Source organism: Haliotis cracherodii, unplaced genomic scaffold, assembly GCF_022045235.1.
Source record: "Haliotis cracherodii isolate W230 unplaced genomic scaffold, xgHalCrac1.p SCAF_6, whole genome shotgun sequence".
Taxonomy (NCBI): Eukaryota; Metazoa; Mollusca; class Gastropoda; order Lepetellida; family Haliotidae; genus Haliotis; species Haliotis cracherodii.
Window position 1 is genome coordinate 23,809,300 of NW_027266319.1, and position 6,945 is coordinate 23,816,244.

The following is a 6,945-nucleotide window of genomic DNA, read 5'->3' on the forward strand; positions in this document are numbered from 1 at the left end:
TCAGACATTCATTACAAGACGCACTGCCTTTATGAAGTTTTAAAATAGAAGTAAATACTCATACCAATTAACAGTATTTCTGATAACAATTCGAAACCATCCACCACCGAAACGGTAACAGACACTACATATATACACACCCTGATCACAAACCCAACTCAAAATACCTCCCCCCCCCCCCCCCCCCCCCCCCCCCCCCTCCAACCCCGACACATTCACACCCACACCCACACGCACCCAGTCCACAAACACACAACCGCATACACAAATCCCCACACAAACCTCACACACAAACCACAAACACAAACCCAACACTCAATCCATAAACACACAGCCCCACACACAAACCCCACGCAAGAACGTAACATACAAACCACAAACGCAAAAAACACACGCAAACACCACACACAGTCCACAAACACACAACCCCCCCCACACAAAACCTCGCACGAATGCCACACACGAGGGCCACACACAGAGAAAAATATCCAAAATACACCCTCACCCCTCTACCACCGATCCAGACAAACATGAAACACAAACACAAAACACACACCACATCTACTCACTCACCACAGCTTCATACCTAACACATCCACGCACCTACACGATACCGTCCAAAAGAAAGACCTGTGATTTTATCATAACAATGAATTTGCAAATAAATGTCTACAGTGTAGATTTATGGACATCAAGCGACTTCGACATTTAGTATTGTTTCTCAGATTTGTCTGAGTTCTCATAATGTGTTCAACATGACAAGGTCACTGTGCCTGTTTTTTTATTCACCTGTGTTGCTCATTCGTCTTTTCGGTTACCTGAAAATCTCGGTTTTACCTGACAACGATGACGAAAACATAACTGGGAATAACCTTAAAAACGCATCTGTATATCAAACGAATTGCATTTCATGATGTCAAAAAATTGCAAGTGATTCCAAGGCTTTTAACTGGCTAACCAAGAAATCCTGTTTGCGTTGATAAATAGGCCACGCCTATTACCTGACAGCTGTTCCAGATTGGCTGATAATAGAATGGGCGGGGCTTGTGTTGCATTACTGGGTTGAACGATGTCACTGATTTCGAGGTGATTTGGGGTCATTGCTTGAATAAGCAACCCGTGAGTAAGATATTATTGTTTAATTATATAGAAAAAGAAAGAACTTCAACCTTCCTCTTGAAGTTGTCCCCGCGCTGTCCTATATCCTTCACAATCCATGAATTTCGGTAACACATTTGGCCGTTTATGCGTTTTGATGACATTTTTTTGGTAACAAATATTTATGCTCCACAAATCTTCATGCTCTACAACTCGTGTATGTGGTGATGTCTTTATATATATATATATATATATACTTTCATCACAGGATTGAACAGCTTGCCATTCTCTGTATTATCCTTGTGTTCAAGAAAGACGAGTAAATAACAAACAATCATGAAATACTCACATTCCTCACCAATAGTATGTTCTGTTGAGTGCAAGCCACAAGCCCCTGACCACAACAGCCGCCTGGTGCTTGTTTGAGTGAGAGAATATGGTTTTACGCCGCTTTTAGCAGCATCGGGCGGGGTACACCAGGAATGGGCTTGTCACATTCGAACCCTGATCTTCGGAGTGACGAGAGAACGTTTTAACCACTAGGCTCCCCCGCCGCCCAGCCTGAAGAGTCAGAGACATTGAATCAAGAACTGATGACAAGATACTGGAAGCTGACGGGTACCTTCAGCCATCTCAGTCGGGCAGTCGTACTGTGAGGAGACTACTAGGAGCAGTAGCTATCACTAACTACATAGGGTTTTCCGTTTTTTACGATGGAATTAGAAACAACATTTGATAGATAACAAATTGAAAGAAACATTTTAGTCCGTATATATTTTATTTGTTGTGTACGTGTTTTATTGTTTGTGTCTCTGCCTTGCACTTGCAAACTTTTTTTGTGTTGTTGATGAGAGCAAGTGATATTAACGCTATTCGTAAGCTAACATATACACATCACAAATTCAGATACCCAACCTGCATGAAACATTGTGAAGCTGAACACTGAGATGCCAAGTATTACCTGCATTCACATACGGCAGCAATATAATGCAAGTGTATATGCCCTCTCCTCTGAAAAATGTAATACCAAAGTATTTTAAATTGTAGTAAATATAGTAATGAATAAAATTTGGTAACCCAAAATTACTTGGTGTATCTCTGATAGATACGATTTTCAGTTTTTTGACAGCTTTGATTAATATGGATTACGTACATGTTGTCACTTTCTCTAATTTATCTGCTAATTAGAAATTTCAAATGTCATGTACAGGTACTAAGATCTGGCGGGTTTTTTATCGGGTATGAGTAGTTGACTCGTCTAGTCATACAGTCATTCTTACTTGATCGAATGTTTGGCACCACACATGGCGGCAGAGAGTTTATTTTTGTATTTTATTATATACATGTATTGTTAACTGTACATATCTGTATCTCAGAACGTAGAACTTATTGCATCCACACGTGTAATTGTTATATATAATTTCCTGCATATTCCTTCTTGAACAAAGAACCTACCTGTGTGATGTAATCGGTGCAACTGTGTGTCCACATGTGAAGTCTCAGCTGGCTCACGTCACACGTCACATCTCCAATTAAGTCAGCTCTATTTCTCAAGCAGAATTTACTTTCTGTGGACATTTTGAATGAAGGGGAATTCAAATTAAATATATATATTATAATCATATTTAACAAACCTGCATGTATTTTACCAAATTCAAACACTTATACACCCTTTCTACATTTCGTTCCTTGGGTCCTAGACCATTCAGCTCGCTCGCGAAGGTAGAAGATCTTTTACAAATACATTTACAGTGTACATGTAAATGTATAACTTTTAACTATATATTATATATGTATTCATGATAATCAATTTTCTAGTTCCTCCACACACAAAAACATTTCCGCCACATGTGTTGATTAACAAGGCTCTGGCGATAATGAAAACTAGACAGATGAAAAAAACATTTAGTGCACTCTAAAACCATATAGTTTCGACACTGACGTTGGTGATTTTCACTGTTGCACGAGTAACTTATAAACGAATTACAATCAGGTCATCACTATGGAGTAACCAATCATGGACTTGGAATTTGATATCACACATATCTTTGAGACCATTTATCTTGAATGGTTTATCATCAGCGCATGAATTAGTATTATGATACTTGTTGACACACCTTTAAGTATTTGCAAATCAGAAAAACAAGAGTTTTGATCATATGAAACTTTGCTCGTTCATGGGCGAAATATTATAATAACCCCACAGAGTAGTTGGATTAAGTTAAAATGAGTTGAATTATGTGTCGTGATACTTGCACAAAAATTACCCAGATATTTAAATGACAACTTCTCATGTAATGTTTCTTGGGCTGACGTTTCTTTTGCGGTCCAGTATAGATTGAGAAGGCGTTGTGTGATACCAGACGTGATTAATACGAATTTCGTAAGAGATAGATAGGTCAATCAAAGAAGGCCAGTGAGTAATATCAATATGGTCATATCCCTAATCTAACCTCGACAAACAATTGAGTTGACTCCGTGTCGTGTATAGCATACATGTATAGCCACGTGATGATTAGTTGCAAAGTGATCACGGTATCGCGTCTTCTCGCGATAAAACATGTGATGAGGGTGAAATATGCTTAAATAAGGCGGACAGAGGGACGACTCAGTTAGTTTAATATGACCTTCTTTCGACAGCTCCGGCTGGTTATGTGGAAGAATTTCCTTCTAAAACGTAGAAAGATTTGTGTGACAGTCTTTGAAATTCTTTTACCTCATCTGGTGGAGTGATATTTTTCAGTATGAGATTTCTGGTAAAGATGAAACAATAACCAGCGACGGTATATTCCACTATTGACGTGCCTCGACGATTGTCGTACTTTGAAGTCAATCTTCTAACAATACCCTCACCAATGGACTTATTACATGTATTAACGAAACACTCAACAACCATACCTCCACACGGTATAATTATCCAGGTAATTTGCCCTCTTTTCGACATTCTCTATATCTCCAGGGCTTGTTACATTTCAAGAAAGCTTCACTAACCCCCGCATCCATGCCCGTGGTTCTCGTGATCTCAAATTACCCGTCACTATAATATTAAAACCAGGGAAGGTGGGGCAGTGTTAAAGCGCCAGCTCGTCACACCGAAGATCCGGGTTCGATTCCCCACAGGCATACAATGTTTTAAGCCCATTTCTAGCGTCAACCCTGCGTGATACTGCTGGATCATTGCTCAACGTGGCGTAAAAAAACATACTCACGCATTCCCTTATCAATAGGGCGGTCGGGTACCCTAGTGGTCAAAGCATTCGCTCGTCACGCCGAAGACCCGGGTTCGATTCCCGACATGGGTACCATGTGTGAAGCCCATTTCTGGTGTCCCGCGACGTGATATTGCAGGAATATTGCTAAAAGCGGCGTAAAACCATACTCACTCATTCACTTATCAATATCAAAACCAACTTGATAGATTAACTTGTAGCAGAAAGAATGTTTAGTATTTTCTTGTTGACTATTGTTTGTTTGTCTCTGGTATATATAATAAAACTACCTGTCCACCTACTGAAATACAAATAAAAGTATATTATTATTGTAGAGTAAAAATTAAAAAAAACCTGTATGATAATGTATTACGAAAAAACTCTAGTTTATATTAGTATCTTCATTCAACTGTTCTTCAAATATATGAGCTACTGAACATCTACCTCATTGGTACCCTGTTTCTTGAATCTGTCACGGAGATTGTTTTTCTATCTTATCTACTGTTTAACAGGATATCATTTTCAAAACAATTCACCCCTTTCAGCATGCAGTAAACTACGTTTATTACGAACACGCTTATAACGAACTTATGTTTCAATCCCGACCATTTGTTGTATATATGCTGCTTATATGCTTATAACGAACCATTGTTATTACGATCTAAAATTAGTGGTCACTTTGACTTCGTTATAACCGTAGTTTACTGTACAAGTATCGTATCCAAAACTACAGTGGGCACTTGACCGTTTCTCAATTCATGATAAGGCATGGGATGCATTGCGTATACATTTCTACCATTCATGCAGGCAGCGTTACGTTCAGGGGATTTACATCGAAAACATATCATGCAGCACTACTTCAGTTCCAATTCTTAACGTGTCACCTTTGAATTTGAGATCGTTACACGGTCGTACCAAAGAAATTGCAATATGCCATTCGTCCTAATTATAAAGGCAACGCTGTCGGTGGGGGTTGGCACACGACAGAGAACAGCCCCTTCGTGGCTACCTCAGGGCCAAGAGACGATTCCACTCCAGGTAACGAATTGAAAGTTTTATATTAGAAGAGTAAATTGAAATCGAACCTTCATGATCAAATCAAAGCGACCCGTTGAAATCCTGGAGAGGTCTCCAGCAACCCATGCTTGCCGTAAAAGGCAACTGTGCTTGTCGTAAAAGGCGACTATGCTTGTAGGAAGAGGCGACTTAACGAGATCGGGTGGTCAGGCTCGCTGACTTGGTTGATGCATGTCATCGTATCCAAATTGCGTGGATCGATGCTCATGTTGTCAGTTACTGGATTGTCTGGTCCAGACTCTCAATTATATACTAATCACAGTCATATAGCTGGAATATTGCTGAGTGTGGCGTTAAAGTAAAACATCAAAGCTGATTACATAACACAGGACACGGCTGGAGTCTAACGCTTGGGTACAAATAACAAAATAATATTTTTTCATTCACAAACAGAACATTATGGTGAGTAACAGAGCATTTAATAATTATATTCTTTTGGTTTATACGGTAGTCACTATCAATGATAATGATACCAGACTTTCTCGTCTAGATACTTGTAGTTCTATGCACCACATTTATTTTGTCCTTAATTTCTACATCTTGACAATACGGATATTCTATTAATCGTGCATTCAGTTTAGGAAAACCGGTTGTCAGGGGTACATTATTGACCATCTATGACGTCATAGCATTTAAGAGTGGCGTCATATTGTCTACAACATGCTACATTCGGCTCTCAAAGGGGGGGGGGGGGGGGGGGCGGTCTGGTATCCTAGTGGTTAAAGCATTCGCTTGTCACGCCGAAGACCCGGGTTCGATTCCCGACATGGGTACAATGTGTGAAGCCCATTTCTGGTGTCCCCCGCCGTGATATTACTGGAATATTGCTAAAAGCGGCGTAAAACCTTACTTACTCACTCACTCACTCAAAGGGGGAGAGTGGGTCCGGACCCTCTGGACCACCCTCCCGCTCTGGATCGGCCGTACACTGAGTTTACCCCTGAACTTTGGTACAGTTCTTATCGTGGTCCTACGTTCTACAAGGTAATCGTATGAACCCTTGGTGTTTGCTTTCCAGATACATCACATACTATTGTTGCCACTCACACTCACATGTCACGAGATAAACGTGATCTCGCACCACGTGCTACATGTCATGCGGGTCAGTTTGACCAAGGCTGAGAAATACTTCTCTGTAATATGTCTGAAAATCGGAATATACACAAATACACCGGCACACACAAACACACACGCGCGCGAGCACGCACACACGGAGGCACGCACGCACGCACGCACGCACACACGCACGCACACTCACACTCGCTTTGTGTAAATATCTACACATATTAACAGGGCTGGTCCTCGATTCTGGAACAGTATGCCAGTTATATCACGGCGTGTCAGCTTAATGTGCGAGGAAAGCCCGAATTGATGCAGGTCTCAGAGGTTTACCACTTCGGTGAAACCCACGAGCACGGTATGGTGCTGACAAACCTAGAAACATAATCGGGGCGGAGTCTGTGAAGAGACTAAAACATTCAAAATAATACAGAAATGAAAAAATAATAATGGGTAACAAACTATATTTTGAAAATTTATTTCAGAATCATGTGTATTTGGC